We start from the raw sequence: 19037 nt of genomic DNA, 5'->3' as shown, positions 1-19037 counted from the left end.
CTGAACAGGACTTTAAATAGCTAAAGCATGATTTTGACACCCTTTTATTCTCGCCCTCTAGATAGGGATTATTTTCTTAATCATAACATTTTATGGATTTAAGTACCCGGACTTTTTGGACCAAGAGATATTGACAGATCAATTGAATGTGCAAAACTCTGGCAAATGGAATTCAGTGTAGGTAAATATGAGACCAAAACAAAACCATAGTTCTTTTTAAATGAAGATAAAACTATCAATTTTAGGTTCAAAGTAAATTGTCTCACATTTGCAGCACAAGTTCTATTTGTCTCCGTCTTGCCAATTCACATTTTCTACCCCTTTCTCCTTCTCTACAAGGCTTAAAATGCTACCTACCTTTACCTTGCAGAAAGACAGCTTTCTAACAGATCATTCTAAGTCATTAATAAATAGGGAGAACATTGAGTCTGCGACACAAATCCTTGTGAACTTTGAAAATTATTTATTGTATTTTTATGTGACGATCAGACTGATAATTCTAAAGACTGATCACTATCAAGTACAGAATTGCACATTTTTGGAAGGACATTCAAGCTTTGTAGAAGCTATAGAGGAGATGGCTGCAATGTTTAAGACATCAATGTTTCAACTAAATGACTAGTCTAGAAAAGCAGTTGTTCTCGCTAAAAGTAGACTAATGCGAGAGAAGACGTGACAAGAAATTTCAAAACTCTGAAGGGTTTAAATAGACTAAATAAAGAAAAATTGTTTCCAATCACATAAAAGGTTAATACCAGACAATACAGATTCAAAGTGATTGGTAAAAGAATTAGAAGTGACAAGAGGAAAATATTTTGCTTACACAAGTTATTAGGATTTGAAACACAGCACATATCAAGTTGGTAGATACTGATTTAATAGCTTTCCATGGGTATTAGAAAAATTCTTGAAACAACGTAAATTACAGGGATATGAGGAAAGAGGGGGAGTTGGATTAAGTGGATTACTCTTTGAAAAACCCAATACATACTCAGTGGGCCAAGCACCTTACTTGTCTGCTTTACTTAATGTGAACCAAAAACACCGTCATGTTGTTGTGGGCCCCATGATAATGGTGTCACTGTGCAAAATAAAGCATAGATAGAGATGGATGGACATTTAGCAGGAAGTGCTAAATTAGCTCATTTTCAAATAGACAAAGTCTTTTCCCTGGGATCAGGGAGTGCAGAATTAGAGGGCATAGGTTTAGGGTGAGAGGGGAAAAGATATAAAAGAGACATATAAAAGGGACAACTTTTTCACACAAAGGGTGGTAAAGTGTATGGAATGAGCTGCCAGAGGAAGTGGTGGAGGCAAGTACAATTGCAACATTTAAGAGGCATTTGGATGGATATATGAATAGGAAGGGTTTGGAGGGATATGTGCCGGGTGCTGGCAGGTGGGAGTAGATTGGGTTGGGATATCTGGTCAGCGTGGACAGGTTGGACCGAAGGGTCTGTTTCCATGCTGTACATCTCTATGACTCTATAACTGTTGCACCACATCTAGACCATGTTCTTTAAGCTAAAGAAATGAAAACAAGATCAGCCAAGGTTCCCACTCTTGACTGCTATCATGTGACTCATCTGAAGTTACAGGTCTAAGTGCTGATTGAGAGGGACCAAGGTAGGCTTTGAATGCACTTCATTTGCTTCTCTCTCCATGGTGAAATGATCAGCCGACATTCACTGCCAAAACCCCATGTGTGAGGTACCAGAGGTCAACTATACAGCGGATTACTTTCAGGAGAGAACTGAAATTTGGAGGACACTACAGAGACAATATTTTAAAAAGCCATTGTTCAAGCACCAAGTTAGTAAATTAACATTCCTGTTGAAATCTTATTATTTTTAAGTTTTACAGCAGCGTTACCAATTAATATAAGAACAAAGATGGCAAAATGAGAAAAGCTGTCTAAAATTTTAATAACGGTTAAAAATTCCACCATTGTACTGAATTGCAAACCAGGGACATCATGCCATTTTATAAATCTATGAATTTCTCAGCCAGTTTAAAAAAAGCAAAAACTTCCCATCTTTGGCACTGCACATTCCTATCTAAAATATGGATACTTTAAGGGTGCAAAACAACTAATTTTGGAAAATGCTGGAAATACTTTGCAGGTCTGGTAGCATCTATCAGGAGAAAAATAGTTAACCTATTTTTCTCTTTCCAAAAATGCTACCAGACCTGTGAATTTACGACATCTTCAGTATTTTGCTTTTGTAAATTTGTTCTAAGCGGTACACATACCTCCAATATCAATACTTATGCTTTGCTTTACTCAAATTCTGACACCATGAAGAATTGTGACACTAACATTTTTCTGTATATTGTCATTAAAAGGAACAGGCCTTTTATTTTCTAATCTAGACTTTAAAGATTCCCTCCTTGAAATAGAATATAGTTCAATTGAAACATAGCAAAGATATACATGCAGACTACGTACAATTTCAACAAAATCAATAATGCTTGCTGTAATGTGTCTGACACAAAGCAGCACAAAACCAAATTGAGCACTGTACCAGATTACAATCTATGTAATGCCAAAGTGAATTAATACAAGATTATTCCTTGCAGGTTGGCCCTGACTCATTAATACAAGATTATTCCTTGCAAATTGGCCCTGACTCTGATGTTATACCCTTAAGTTTAGCAACAGTGTCAAAGTACTGATATTCCATATGCAGTATAAATATACTCAAAGTCTGCACATTTGCAACTGAAATCCATGCACACAGTTACCCAATAGTTTCCTATTCACATGACTCAGTATGAAATGTATTATCCCAAACAGAGAGGAGTGGCACTTGAACTTTAACAGTAATTCAGCTGTTGAGTCAAAGCAACCATTTCCCAAGTTGTTCACACATTACCTTGGAAATGATTAGGTAAGCAAAACTTCTGATAAATTCAATGTCACATGTAATAACCAGGAACTGCCATTTTATACCCAGATAAAACACCACTGTAGTATGAAACAATCACCAAGTTTTACATTTTTAAGTTGACAAATTCTTCCTCCATCCAAAAGAAGTCAGAGATGCCATGTGGATTTCTTATTGTGAATGAACATCACTTCAGAGGACTATGTGGTTCAGTGATTTATGGAATGCCTTTCACTTTTGGGATCTGCAGTCAAATCCAGCCTACACTGACAATGCTGAAGTTCTCCTGATAATGGATAAAAGCTTCTTTGTAAGATGAGTTTGGTCAGTCTCACTCCCACTCCTAGAGATCCTGCACAACTGTCACACATTTCATAACATCTAATACCAATACAATCATGATTTGTATTGCAAATTATTTCATGCTTTACAATTACAGGATTTTCTTCATAACAGCTCTTGCATAACTTCTGCAGTCTGACGGTTTAGTCTTCGTCTCTGATTCCACATTCTAGTCCCTATTTATCCTAAACAAAATAACAAATTACTAGTGGGCATAATAAATTGATAACAGAGCAGACAGGAGCCAGATGTTAAGGCACAATAAATTTTTTCTCGCAGCCTTGGAAAATAACACACATCTAACCACCATTTCAGAGACCACAGATCAAAGCTCAGTCTTGTAATAGCTGGACTTATCTTGGTTCACATTTGGTTACCATTTTAAATGAAATTGATCTTCAGAGGAACGAATATACAGATATAGTGCAATTCTTCAAATGAGGATTTCAAAATGGTGCGTCTACTTCTGGATTTCTGCATCAATTGTCAGTTTTGGTTCACCAAGTTAACGTACAGGAAAGAATAGTGCAGCATCTAATATGCTTTATACATTCACAACTTTTTGCTAGAAAAGCTTTGAATCATCTGTACTGCACATCAACACTGCAGAGTCCTTTTGGTTAAATGGTCACCAGGAACTCTCGCAGAGCCACTCAACACTATCATTCCACTGTTGATCACCAGAAGGCACCCCAGAATAGCTTAGTCTCCATTCTACGGATCCTAATAACAACATGATTTAAATTCATCATGTAACAGATTGAGACTCTCTGCCAAGAAACAACAATTTGCCATCCCAATACTGTGTGTTTGAAAAATTTAACGAATTACACACCTGACTTCACGTAATAGTGAAATTACTTTGCTTGGGCATTTGGTCAGCTTTAGTGCTACTCTCCTATGACCTACAATCAATCGGCAACAAACTACAGCAGGCTGTCATTTTTATTTTAGAATAGGATTGTAAAAAGATTACACTCTATCCTTTCTCAAATCTGTACATCAGCATAAAGACAAATGCCAGAAAACCATAACACCTAAGTAGCAGTTTCTACCACACACTTAAAATAGATGAAGTAGATGCTATTGCAGATGGTCATGAAATTTTGCAACAAGACTTCAGTGTCTCAATGACTAATAATTGATTTCTTATTAGAAAGTGTGCTTGGTGAACATTACAAAGTACATATATACAATGCAATATTTATTCATGTTTACAGTTTCATAACTACTGAATTGAGCAAATACTGTCCCTATTTTCTATTGTATAAGTCAAACGAATAAAAATTGGGAAAACCTTTCATATAAGCTTAACATATCAAGTGGTGCCTTTGCTCATCAAGTCATGGCAACTGCATGAAAACTATTAAGGAAATGTTCAGAATTTCTATCACTCATGTCTATGCAAGGTGGTATAAACTACAACGGAACAATACACATTTCACACTCCATTGTTCAAGGGAGTATTATACTTGCTTTTGTAGTCCTAAAACACATTCATATTCGAGAGGATTAATGATCTCAAATTGTTGATCCATTCATTTTCACTTAAACTGATCAGTTTAGCTTAATTTAAAATCCTACTAGTATAAAAATGATCCTTGAGATCAAGAAACAACTTGATGTGTGTGGTTGCATGAGTTTGAGAGAGGAAGAACCAAGATAAGTTCTATTCCTGCATTATGAAAACAAAGTTAAGGACCATTCCATACATTTCTGCAACTAATTAAAACACACAGCAACTAAACAGGACCCTGCTGTCAAATTATATGTCATACAGTCGACTGTAGCCAGCATGAGTGATGATCTTGGAGTTAAGGAAAGAAAACTGGGTAAAGACAACCCCGAGTGAGTCTATGTTACCCAAAACATACATGCTGAGCATATTCCAAAATAATAGCCTGTGATACAGACATTTTATCACTTAACTGCCTGGTTTGTCCTTTATCAATGCATCAATAGTTTGATATTACTGCAATATAACACACTGAATATCCATTACTCGTGGACCCAAACCCAAGACAGAGAAGCAAGGAATAGAAAGCATTCTCATTTGAAATATAAACGCTGAATGCGTTCATAGTAAATGGATCATATATTTCAAGAATCAGTTAAATACATAGATTTAATTTTCATCCCATTCTAATAAATTTTTAAAAATTATTCCCAGGACAAGAGCATTGTTGGCTCAGCAATTGCCCCTAATTGCCTGGAGGGGAGTTATGATTCAGCCCATATTGTTGTAGGTCTGGAATCACATGCAAGCCAGATCAGCTAAGGATGGCAGCTTCCTTTCATAAAGGACATCAGCGAACCAGATAGATATTTTCCGACAATCGACAATAGATTCATGGTCATGATTAGACTCTTAATTCCAGACTTTCTTTTAAATCTGAATTTAAATCCCACCATCTTCCATGGCGGGATTTGAAACTAAATCCCCAGAACATTATCTAGATCTCTGGATTGACAGTTTAGCAATAATACCACTAAGCCATCACCTCCCCTTACTAAGTATATAGTTTATATATAATTTGTATCTAATTGGTTCCAGTTTGTGTTCCATTTATACTTTTTTTTAAAAGAACAAGTCAATATGGCAAGGGAGACTTATTAAAGATTACAAATAATGAATTGCTAGATACAAGCATAAGAAAGTGCAATCTTTGATTTGGAATGTTTCAAGCTCTATTCTTGGTCCCTTGCTTTTCACAGAACTTTAACTTGCAAGTATAACTGAGCTTGCCATTTAAATTTGTAGCGCCTTTTTCACATTGTCTCTGATTTTTACTTCAGATACCACCTTTACTGAAAACAAGAATGCTGTTGACGAGAGCAAGAATTTTAATACGTTGGATGAACTTACAAAATACGGCCATCGATCTATTACAAGACCAATATAAATATAACCAATAGAATTAGACGTATTCCGAAAATGTTATAATGGCAAATAACTTACAGACAGGCACATGTATCTAAATGAGCAATGGGAAATGTAAAGGATCACAACTTTCGGGGCTGTGTAGGCTTGCAGCTTACAAAAACCTTAAATGTAACCATGTAGTCATTATCCATTTGGAAACTAATTATTCAGAAAACCACATCAAATGTCCTCAGCTAACAACAAACAAGGCAGAATAAGTCATAGAGATGTACAGCATGGAAACAGACTCTTCCGTCCAACCCGTCCATGCTGACCAGATATCCCAACCCAGTAAAAAATGAGGTCTGCAGATGCTGGAGATCACAGCTGCAAATGTGTTGCTGGTCAAAGCACAGCAGGCCAGGCAGCATCTCAGGAATAGAGAATTCGACGTTTCGAGCATAAGCCCTTCATCAGGAACAAGAGAGAGAGAGCCAAGCAGGCTAAGATAAAAGGTAGGGAGGAGGGACTAGGGGGAGGGGCGATGGAGGTGGGATAGGTGGAAGGAGGTCAAGGTGAGGGTGATAGGCCGGAGTGGGGTGGGGGCGGAGAGGTCAGGAAGAGGATTGCAGGTTAGGAGGGCGGTGCTGAGTTGAGGGAACCGACTGAGACAAGGTGGGGGGAGGGGAAATGAGGAAACTGGATTCATACCTTGTGGTTGGAGGGTTCCCAGGCGGAAGATGAGGCGCTCCTCCTCCAGCCGTCGTGTAGTTGTGTTCTGCCGGTGGAGGAGTCCAAGGACCTGCATGTCCTCGGTGGAGTGGGGTGGAGAGTTAAAGTGTTGAGCCACGGGGTGATTGGGTTGGTTGGTTCGGGCGGCCCGGAGGTGTTCTCTGAAGCGTTCCGCAAGTAAGCGGCCTGTCTCACCAATATAGAGGAGGCCACATCGGGTGCAGCGGACGCAATAGATGATGTGTGTGGAGGTACAGGTGAACTTGTGGCGGATATGGAAGGATCCCTTGGGGCCTTGGAGGGAAGTGAGTGTGGAGGTGTGGGCGCAAGTTTTACATTTCCTGCGGTTGCAGGGGAAGGTGCCGGGGGTGGAGGTTGGGTTGGTGGGGGGGTGTGGATCTGACGAGGGAGTCACGAAGGGAGTGGTCCTTGTGGAACGCTGATAGGGGAGGGGAGGGAAATATATCCTTGGTGGTGGGGTCCGTTTGGAGGTGGCGGAAATGGCGGCGGATGATACGTTGTATGCGGAGGTTGGTGGGGTGGTAGGTGAGAACCAGTGGGGTTCTGTCTTGGTGGCGGTTGGAGGAGCGGGGCTCAAGGGCGGAGGAGCGGGAAGTGGAGGAGATGCGGTGGAGGGCATCGTCGATCACGTCTGGGGGGAACCTGCGGTCCTTGAAGAAGGAGGCCATCTGGGCTGTGCGGTGTTGGAATTGGTCCTCCTGGGAGCAGATGCGGCGGAGACGAAGGAATTGGGAATATGGGATGGCGTTTTTACAGGGGGCAGGGTGGGAGGAGGTGTAGTCCAGGTAGCTGTGGGAGTCAGTCGGTTTATAATAGATGTCTGTGTTGAGTCGGTCGCCCGAGATAGAAATGGAAAGGTCTAGGAAGGGGAGGGAGGAGTCTGAGACAGAAATGGAAAGGTCTAGGAAGGGGAGGGAGGAGTCTGAGACAGTCCCCAACCCAATCTAGTCCCACATGCCAACACCCAGCCCATATCTCTCCAAACCCTTCCTATTCATATACCCATCCAAATGCCTCTTAAATGTTGCAATTGTACCAGCCTCCACCACTTCCTCTGGCAGTTCACTCCATACCTGTACCACCCTGTGTGTGAAAAAGTTGCCCCTTAGGTGTCTTTAATATCTTTCCCCTTTCACCCTAAATCTATGCCCTCTAGTTCTGGACTCCCTGACCTCTGACTTTGCCTATTTACCCTATCCATGCCCCTTTGTAAACCTCTGAGGTCAACCCTGAGCCTCCGACACTCCAGGGAAAACAGCCCCAGCCTGTTCAGCCTCTCCCTATAGCTCAAATCCTCCAAACCTGACAACATCCTCGTAAATCTTTTCAAAACCCTTTCAAGTTTCACATGATAACTGCACTCCCATAAACATACTGCTTTGCAGTCACATTTTTTCAAAATTAAAGTTAAAAAGAATTATTCTGAATTCTTACCTTCCTTGAAAGCAGAGATGCACATTATGACATGGTTATGAGGACACCAAATTATATCTTAATACTGTGTCTGCATAACCATTTTGAACAAGGAGGGCCAAATAATAAAAATAATATATTTTAACCAACTTGTTTGGACATGTCTCTGCAGCCATCCCATCGTGAGTTGGGACATGAAACTGGGCATTCTGGCCCAGAGGCAGGAACACCACCACTGTATCACGAGAACCCCCTTAGGCCAAAGAATAAGTGTTAGTACGTTAATTGGGAGTCAGCTTTGGGTAATGAACACAGGGGTGATGGATGAATAGAATCTGGTGCAAGCTGGGAGACAGACAGAACAGTTTTGAAAGACCTCAGGTTTATGGAGCGTAAAAGCTTAGCAAGGAGTGCTAGAATAATCAAATATGAAGAACGTTGCAAATTAATACTATACACAAGAGTGATGTGATTAAGTTCTGACAATTTGACACAAGTGGAGAGAAAGAAAAGCCACTCAGTTTTGTGGCTCTTCACTCACCTGCCCTGTCAATTTTGCAGCCTCAAGGGAAGTGCTCATGACGATTCAATTTGCCAAGCACAATTCGAACCTCTAATTTTCACTTTCAGAGGCCCCTAAACATCCACTTGATGTATCTTGGTTTGGATACTAAATTGAGCTTTTACCGGTCACCAATTTGTGGCATTGAGTGTTAACAGAAACTCAGTAACAAACCAATCATCTTAGAATTTCCATTACAATAACTGTTAATACACTATATGACTGTGTAATAAACATTTTATCAACACAACAATCAAAATGTTGACAAACCAAAAGCCTGCTCCACACAACTATGTATTTAATAAGTATTAAATAGTAGAATAACTGCTGGAGAATGCATAAAAACATAATTAAACCTGCAATCTCAGCCTGAAAGTACTGAGGTCTTCTACAGTATTTCCACCAGCCCATGTGAAAGTAGCTAAAATAACATAAGCCAGGAATCAAAGCTGGAGAATTAATATGTCTCAGCTCCACAACACATTTACCACTGAGCCTTCAATTAAATTTTAGCTAGTTCCCTGAGAGTATACAGGATACTGCGAAGAGCATCAATCTCTTTGTGCATAGCACTCAAGACCTCTGCACTTGAATTGAAGTACTTTTAACTCATCCATTGCCTGAAATATTACTAATGTAGTCTTGCATTCAGCTAAGTCAAATAAAATCTAAGGAGCACCAGTGGTACTAATGGTCATGAGACTAAACAGTACATTGCCAATATTAATTACTTCCTTTAAATTTAATAATTCATATGGTGTAGTCATGATTTGGAGGTGCCAGCGTTGGACTGGTGTGGACAAAGTTAAAAATCACACAACACCAGGCTATAGTCCAACAGGTTTGTATGGAAACACTAGATTTTGAGGCGTTGCCTCTTCATCAAGTGGTTGTGAAGCAAGACCAGAAGACATAGAATTTAGAGCAAAAGGGTTACAATGTCATAGAGTTGTAATGATACATCAAACAAACTTAAATTAAGTCTTGCATCTTTTAGGATGTGATATGCTGGTTTAGGCTCTTTAACATCTAAGTTCAAAAACTGCTTTTAAGTTTCATTCTCAAGATGGCTGAGAATGTAACTTAAAAGGAGTTTTCGAATTTACATATTAAAGAGCCTAAACCAGCATATCCCATCCTAAAAGACGTAAGACAATCTAAGTTTGTTTAATGTATCATTACAACTTCGTGACACTCTAACCCTTTTGCTCTAAATTCTGTCTCTTCTGGTCCTGCTGCACAACCACCAATGAAGAGGCAGTGCCTCGAAAGCTAGTGCTTCCAAATAATCCAGTTGGACTATAACCTGGTGTTGTGAGATTTTTAACATATGATGTGGAGTACACAAATTGGCTGACTCTGGTTCATTAACGATCAGTTTTCTCAGTTCACATTTACAATGCTGGAAACTAGTTGAAGTTTGTGTTTACAAACTGTGGTTGTTAAGTACATTAAATAAACTTCAACCAGGAAAGCTAAGTAAAGTAATCCTTAACAATATCATGTGACTGAAATCCAATTTGACCTAAACATGCTGTCAGTGAGAAGTGTGCTTAGGTATTAATGAAAGATGAACATAGTTTCTGTATTGAGACTGCGTTTTCTCCGACATCAGCAACCTAATGTTATTCTTCTCCCTCCAGCCTCACTTTCACTGGGTTCAGTTTTAATATAAGCACAGGGCTCCACAGCTCCATAAACTCATCTGGAATACAAAACTATCACCTTGCAATTGCAAAAAGGCAGGGTTAATGATCTTAAATGTTTTGCATGGCTACCTCTAGAATTCAACAGAGATCTCACCAAACATTTTCAAAGTTGTTGCTTATTTTTATTCTGCTTCCCCAAGCTGTAGAGTGAAAAGAAAAACTGATCTGACTAGAAAGGTAGTGCACAAGCTTGCAAATTCTAGTAGCGATTCCCAGTCTGAATTAGCTCACCTTGGTTGGAGTACTGACAGGTATGGTCATGGCACTCAGCCCCCTAGGCTAGGGAGGTGAAAATAAAATAAGCTGAATCTGCACATATGAATGTTGAGGAAGAATAAGATCAGGCTCAGCAGAGAAGCTCCCTACGTTAACATAACCTTCCATCATTTACACTTGTATTAGCTGACCTATGTAATCATACACCTGAACATGTCAGTATCTTCAGTAGAGAAAACCAGATAATTTTTTTCAATCTTTACCTCATTTTGCACATAGATGCTTCAGTATAGTTTTCAAGCTTCTCGAGCATTTTTTGGACCACAAAGTTGGCGCCAATAGTATTGATACATGACATGTATTAGTACTGTTTGCCCAATTTCTGCCAGTTTTAATACTGGATTCATACAGCACTAGTGTCCAAACTTTAAATAATTGTGCATGTATGAGCACTGCAGTGCCAAAATCATTGCAGACTAGCACATGCTGTAAAAACAAGGGAGTGAATTAACAGTGCACTCCCAGATTGCTCTCAATATTCAAATGATAACGTATGGACACTGTTTTGACAGGTTAGTTTTTATGGCGATGTAACGCAATCATACTCCCGATCCCTTTTTGTCTCCACACTGAATTCAATGTGATGTAGGAAATCATTTCCTGTTCTTTCTGAAGCTACACCCTAACTTTTATTAGTTAATTTCCTCCAGTCCTCAATCCCTATTTTGTACAGTGCCTCTAGTTTAGTCATATTTACTGTACTTGATAATTTCCAGTCACGAGTTTAGTTTCTCTCCTCGTCTTCCAAATAAGGTTGCTTACCCACTGGGCACTTCATCTCATCACCCATTTTTCATACTTGAGTCAAGACAGTAATTTCTTGGGCCATTTCATCCAACTACCATGCATGCACTGTCCAACAAAGAGAACTAATAAGATATCTATCAGGGGGAGGAAACCTAGTTGAATTTCCTATTCCTAACCTAATTATAATATTTTTAATGGAATCCCAGCAAGTTCAACACATCAAGTCTGGTATCTTGGTGTACATATTTCAGTCGTATGCCTCTTGAGAAAATGAACAAACAGAAAGTAGGCTTAGGTTTGTAGTTGAGCTTTGTTCATGGCAGAAAGAACAAAATAGTGGAAAAATGCAAGGGTCATAATCACCTTAGACATGTGTCTCTCCAAACCCTTTACAAGATAACTTGGATAAAACAGTTGATGACGATAACACTGATGTACAACGCTGGGTTTGGGTATTGAGATCAAGATATCTTGATTCTGTACAAACTGTTATGCATGTACCTTTCCATCAGACTCACGCAAACGTACAAACTATGTGACACCAGTGCTAAAATGAGGATACTCAGGCTTGATATCACAATTGTTGGAAGGCAGCCCTGGAGACTGGTTATGAGCATTGATGGAGGATCCAGTTCCTAATGAAAATATTGCAGAAAGGCTAGCAGTCACTTGTAAAGATCCAGCAGGAATAGCCATGCTGCTGCATTACGTGTAATAAAATAAAATGAACGCACACATACATTATAGCAAGTTGTGCTAATCACCATGGTGCTCATGAGTTATCCTTATTATCTGCTGTCTGCCTGCAAGTGCTGAAATCAGAGTTTCATAGTTTTCCAATGTCTAGTTTCTAACCATCTGAGAGTTAAGGCTAGTGGCAATGCAAACAGGATCTCTTAAACCTCAAGGTGACAGAGAATTCTTTGAATGGTTGAAAGCAAGTCATTTCCAATTGACAAACTCTATTCTATTACTAGTTAAGACGCCTAGGCCAGGCAGATACATAAACTTTCAGGGCACATCAACAACTGTCTACCCAGCTCGACACATTAATGGAACTTGGAATGGCAGACCTGTCACAATAGATTCAGAGTTATCCTTTTCAGCCGCAAATAAACCTGCAACTTAGAGATCTCACAAATTCAGAACTTCACATTGGGTAAATAGTTGCTACCTTGATTAATTTATCTATTTAGTTTGCTACTCTTCCCAATTTTAATCTTTGCCTTACAATTATGTTATTGCTCATTTTCAATAAAACAAATTTTAACTGTTTGCTTTCTTCTGATATCCATACTAGAGATATTTTTCCTTTATACTTATCATTTCAGTCTATCATCAAATAAAACTTTTATTCAGAGGACATTCATTATTTTTACTTACTTGGTAAATGGCGCTAGACTAGTGATGTACATGTTTTTTGACTGGTGCAAACTTAATGACCAAAGGGATTTTTTCTGAGTTGCAGATCTCTCTGACGTTAATCCATTGATCATTTGATCACCTAGGCTATTGATATAGGAATGGTGCAATACACTAGACTGGAATCTGTTCCTTACGATTTCATTCAAGATAGAGCTAGTTTAATTGCTGTCATATGTAATTCACCAGATGCATGTGAGTTTTTTGTTTACAAGTTGGATAGCTGCTAAATGAAAAGGTTTCATCGAAGATGTGTGAGAGCACAATTCTGCTTTGTCCTTCCCTTGATTTTCCATGTAATTATAATACCTGAACCTTACAGGATTGTTTAGTATATCCATACCTACACAATTATCAAAGAGGCCTTTCCATTCTCTGTAAAACCTGATAGCTTATAAACTAAATTTCACTCCAATAAGTTAGATTCCAGTCAAGGTCAAACAAACAGTTTGAACTTCTGAAGTTCACATTTAGGAGACCTTTAACATCTCCAAAGAAAGAAAACTAACAATGACATTTATGTGTTTGCTCCCAGATTTCAAAACAAACCATATAGGTGTATACCATATGGGAGTGTCAAACGTACAGCTTTCTCAATAATACGCAGCAGCAGGGGAAAATAAACCTGATGGCGAAGATGTTACAATTGCAAGGCCTCAGTAACACCATCTGACAATTTCAAAGTCAAGATTGCCATCAAGCCAAAGAGTCTTCAGCAAAATGCACCGGATTTTATGAGGGATCATACATCCTAATCTGAATGACTCCCACCGAATTAGAAGAGTAAAAAAGATCAACGTGTCAAACCAATCGCAAACACAAGTCCGGCAGACCAAAGTGAGAGAGAAAACAGCACGTCTACCCCCAAAACGAGTGGGACTGGTTGGGACAGTGTGGGCTTGGTAAATCGAGGCCCCGTTGGTGACTCCCTCGCCTTCACCCTGCACTGCCCTTTCAGCCACATTGGGAGGTGCAGAGATCCCAGAAAGCAGGTGCCCCCCAAAATGAAACAAATCCCGGTGGCGCTGACCTCTCCCCCTCAGACTTTCATCATCTGCCTGTCCCTCCCTCCCTCATACAATCTTCTGGACCGATTCCCCTCCAATCCACTCCCCCCCCCCCCCTCCTCAATGAGGAGGGTCTTCTCCAGCCCGCCTCCCTTCCCCCTGGGGCACTCTGTGTGCGCGTCTCAGTGACCCCCAAACCCAAGGCCACTGCCCTCCTCGGCCCTGAGGCCCCATCCCCAGGTAACCAAAAACAAAACAGATAAATCCCTCCGAATTCCACCCGCAGCACCCACCTGGATTCAGGATTTTGTTATCCTCTCAACCCTAGCTGCCTCCTTTTCTTTTAAAGATAAATGTCCATGCTGGAGCGTGGCTTTCAGGGATCCAGCACTAGGCCCCGGGTCCGGGGGCTGTGTTTCATGCTTCCCCCCCCCCCATTCTCTCCCGGTTTGCCTTACCTTTCTCTTCCCCCCCCCCGAGCCGGTCACATAGCCCGGTGTCGGTTCGGGGCTTGCGAGGGACGTGGCGGGTGGGGGTTAATTGGGCTTTCCGATCGGTGCCCGCCACTCCCCGGCCCGTCTCCTCTTCCCAAACTCCTCGGTCGCTGAAGCCGCTGCCAACTTTTTCCTCATCAACAAACCCGGAAATTTTCTCTCTCTCTCTCTCTCTCACACACACCAACGTCCCACAAAATGGCGGCCAAGGGGGAGGGGGAAACAGAGACGAGGGGACGGCATCGACGTGAGCGCGCACGTAGAGCGGAGCGTGAGTCACGCACGACGTGCTCGCTCGCGCAAAACCGAAAGCCCGCCCGAGTCGGCGCTGAGCGCGACAGCGCCCTCTAAAACCTCGGAGGAGGAATCGCAAGCCGGCCGTTCGGCCCGACGTTCCGAACCCAGCAGTCATGGAGATGGAGAGCATGGAAACAGACCATTCCGTGCAACTCGCCCGTGTCGACCAGATATCCTAAATTACTCTAGTCCCATTTGCCAGTACTTATCCCTTCCTATTCTTGTACCCATCCAGATGCCTTTTAAATGTTGTGGAGTTGGACTAGGGTGGACACAATCTAAAATCTTACAATGCCAGGTTAAAGTCCAACAGATTTATTTGAAAGTTCAAGCTTTTGGACCAAGGAGCAGCACTCCGAAAGGTGTACTTTCAAATAAACCTGTTAGACCATAACCTGTAGTTGTGTGATTTTAACTGTTAAATGTTGCAATTGTACCAACTTCCACCACTTCTCTGGCAGTTCATTCCATACAAGCACCATCCTCTGTCTGAAAAAGTTGCCCCTTAGATCCCTTCTAAATCTTTCCTCTCTCACCCTAAACCTGCGCCCTCTAGTTCTCATACAATACTGAAACCGATGCTTCAATCCAACAAGTCCCAGCCGAACATAATCCCAAACAAAACTAGTCCCACCTGCCTGCTCCTGGCCCATTTCCCTCCAAATCTTTCCTATTCATGTACTTATCCAAATGTCTTAAACATTGTAATTGTACCCATATCCACTGCTTCCTCAGGAAGTTCACTCCACACGCAAACCAGCCTTTGTGTAAAAAATTTGTCCCTCATGACTTTTTTAAAACTCTCTCCTCTCACCTTAAAAATGTGCCCCCTAATCTGGAAATCCCCCATCCTGGGGAAAAGACAACAACCATTAAGATCATAAGACATAGGAGTGGAAGAAAGGCCATTCGGCCCATCGTGTCCACTCCACCATTCAATCATGGCTGATGGGCATTTCAACTCCACTTACCAGCATTCTCCCCGTAGCCCTTAATTCCTTGTGACATCAAGAATTTATCAATCTCTGCCTTGAACACATTTAGCGTCCCGACCTCCACTGTACTCTGCGGCAATGAATTCCACAGGCCCACCACTCTCTGGCTGAAGAAATGTCTCCGCATTTGACCCCCTCTAATTTTAAGGCTGTGTCCACGGGTCCTAGTCTTCTCACCTAACAGAAACAATTTCCTAGCGTCCACCCTTTCCAAGCCATGTATTACCTTGTAAGTTTCTATTAAATCTCCCCTTTATCTTCTAAACTCCAGTGAATACAATCCCAGGATCCTCAGCCGTTCCTCGTATGTTAGACCTACCATTCCAGGGATCATCTGTGTGAATCTTCGCTGGACATGCTCCAGTGCCAGTATGTCCTTCCTGAGGTGTGGGGACCAAAACTGGACACAGTACTCCAAATGGGGCCTAACCAGAGCTTTATATAATCTCAGTAGCACAACGGTGCTTTTATATTCCAAACCTCTTGAGATAAATGACAACATTGCATTGTATTAAGTATGTATTCCTCATTATTTTATAAACTTCTATGAGGTCACCTCTCAACCTCCTAAGCTCCAGTGAAAAAATCCCTGCCTTCCTTTCTCAAGCAAACTTTCTCACTTGGCAACATCCTGGTAAATCTCTTCTGAACCCTCTCCAGCTTAACAGTATCTTTCCTATAACTGGGCAGCTGGGCAGTCCTGTAGAAAGGTCACTGGACTCAAAATGTTAAATCTGACTTCTCTCCACAGATGCTGCCAAACCTGCTACGATTTTCCAGCAATTTCTGGTTTTGGTCCTGAAGAAGGATCACCAGACTAGAAACGTTAACTCTGTGTTTCTCTCCAGAAGATGCTCCCAGACCCGCTGAGTTGTTCCAACAATATTTTTTTCAGTCCATCATGCCAGCCTGTGCCAGCTCTGCAAACGAGTATCATTAATCGCTGTCAGTTTTTCTGCCCCACTGACCCCCATACACCTGCACATTATTCTTATCCCACTAAATCATGCAATGGCCTTCCTCTTTGAATGTCCCAATTGAGCCTTTATCCCTGACACTTCCAGACAGTGCATTCCATACTCGAACTCTCTGAAAAATGTTTTCCTCATATCAGCCTTGCTCTTTTTGCAAATCATTTTGTTCCCTTGTTTGAAATAAAAATGACAAAGAGTAAATTACAGCATAACCTCACTCACCCACCTCCTGAAGTGCTTTAACACAACATCAACCTGTACAGTGTACTTCAGGGGAATTTGTTTCAGAAAAACGTAGATGAATTTAGAATCATAAAATCCCTACAGTGTGGGGCCCAACAACTCCATACCGATCCTCTGAAGAGTAACCCACCCAGACCCATCCCTCTACCCTACATTTCCCCCTGACTAATGCACCTAACCTACACATCTCTGAACACTATGGGCAATTGAGCATAGCCAATTCGCCTAATCTGCACATCTTTGGATTGTGGGAGGAAACCAGAGTACCTGGAGGAAACCCACACAGACACAGGGAGAGTGTGCAAACTCCACACAGACAGTCATCTGAGGTGGGAATCAAGCCTGGGTCCCTAGCGCTGAGAGGTATCACTGAACCACTGTGCCATGCCAGAGAATAAATATGTAAAGGGGTATTGGGAGAGAGTGGGAATATGGCATTGAAATAAAAGATCAACCATGATCATGTGAATGAAGGAGCAGACTCAGTGGGGTGAATGGCCTACCCTGCTCGTAATTTCTTTGTTTCATGATCATGGGCTATGCTGGATAATGGCATTTAACTGCAGTTAAGAAAATTGGAATTGAAAACTGGTCTCCGTAATGATGAACAAGAAACGATGATTCACTGTGGTTAAAAACAAAAATTATCTAGTGCCTTTTGGGGAAGGAAATTTGTCATTCTTATACAAAGCAGAAATTGCTGGAAAGACTCAGCATGTTTGGCAGCAACAGTGGAGAGAAATCAGTTAACATTTTGAGTCCTTCTTCAGAGCAGTATCATTCTTACCTGGTTTGCCATACATATGACTCCAGACCGACAGTGCTGTGGTTGGCTCTGAAATGGTCTCTGAACAAGTTTGAGGCATTAGGGATGGGCAGCAAGTAATGATGACTACGCCCATTGGAAGAATTTTGAAAAATGTATCATTACTATACTTGCATTTCAGTAGCCAACACACTGAGAACACAACTACAAATTCCATCACTGTAGTTGATAGAAATTAAATTCAATTGTTGAAAATCTGGAAATGAAAGCTAGTCTCAGTAGTTGTGACCGTGAAACTATTATCTATAAAACTATCTTTGTAATAACTCAATCTTGGTGCAACATCTGTGTTCATGTTCCCTTTTGAAGCAATCAGTGAAGATGTGGGTGTTCCTCAGAGCAACCTCATTTTAAGAGTTAAGTTTACCTTTCTGAGTCAATGTACCCACATCTCAGCTCTTATAATTGTTAGCCAATAACTGTCAATTTATTCTCAAACAGAGTAAATTGTTAATGTAAAATAAACTTGTATCAGGTTCTAATAAGTAATCAGGTAAAACTGCATGATCACTTAAAATGCTAACATCTTCCAGTTTAATGAGGTAATCAAAGCCAAGTAATTTAATTCAACCAAAGATTTGCAACAATACATAAAAAAAAAGCAATTGTATTTAAGATGGAAAAAATAAATTTAGTAGAAATACATTGAGAAACTGCCATCCTTACCTGGCCTGGACTACATGTGATTCCAGACCCACAGCAATGTGGTTGATTCTTAACTGCCCTCAGATCAATTAGAGATAGGTAATAAATTCTGACCCAGCCAGTGATGCCCTCATCCCTGTGAATGCATAAAAAAAAGCTCCAACATGAAAGCAAGCCAGACATTAAACTCTCACCCATGTTTTCAACTTCCTTGTGATTTCAGTCTTCTTGTCTGTATAACCTCCTGCATTGCCACACCTCTCGAAGATCTCTGTAACCCTCCAACTTTAATCTCTTGGTTTCCTGTCCTTTATGACTGTCCTTAAAGTGCATCTATGTGAACAAGTTTTTGACCACCAAAATTTCCTTGTAAAGCCCAGCATTTACTTGTGTCTGATTAAATTTTTAAGAACTGCTTTTTGGAGGTTTTATTACATCAAATGCACTATATGGGAGCAAGTTGTTGTTTTAGGAAGAAGTACTGTCGACCATTCCTTGTCAAGTTTGTTCAATGCTCTTTAGTGTAAGCCTGAGTTTTAAACAGTCAAGGGAAAAAGTATTCCACTTGCAGCGGATTATTA

At 40.8% G+C, this 19037-nt stretch overlaps 1 protein-coding gene across 2 annotated transcripts in view; it reads right to left on the bottom strand.

The window, feature by feature from the left end:
• wipf2b (WAS/WASL interacting protein family, member 2b) overlaps positions 1-17796 on the bottom strand; it is a 50935-nt gene extending 33139 nt beyond the window's left edge. The window contains exon 1 of one of the 2 annotated variants that reach the window (XM_060848745.1): positions 17773-17796. The gene's annotated coding sequence lies outside the window, so the exon portion shown is untranslated. Of the gene's footprint in view, positions 1-14440; positions 14682-17772 lie in introns of those variants that run through there. The other variant, XM_060848744.1, reaches the window with a different exon arrangement.
• Between the last annotated feature and the right edge of the window lie 1241 nt (positions 17797-19037).

This window comes from Hemiscyllium ocellatum, chromosome 32, assembly GCF_020745735.1.
Source record: "Hemiscyllium ocellatum isolate sHemOce1 chromosome 32, sHemOce1.pat.X.cur, whole genome shotgun sequence".
NCBI lineage: Eukaryota > Metazoa > Chordata > Chondrichthyes > Orectolobiformes > Hemiscylliidae > Hemiscyllium > Hemiscyllium ocellatum.
The sequence above is the reverse complement of the archived record's forward strand: the minus strand, read 5'-3'. Positions and strand labels throughout refer to the sequence as shown.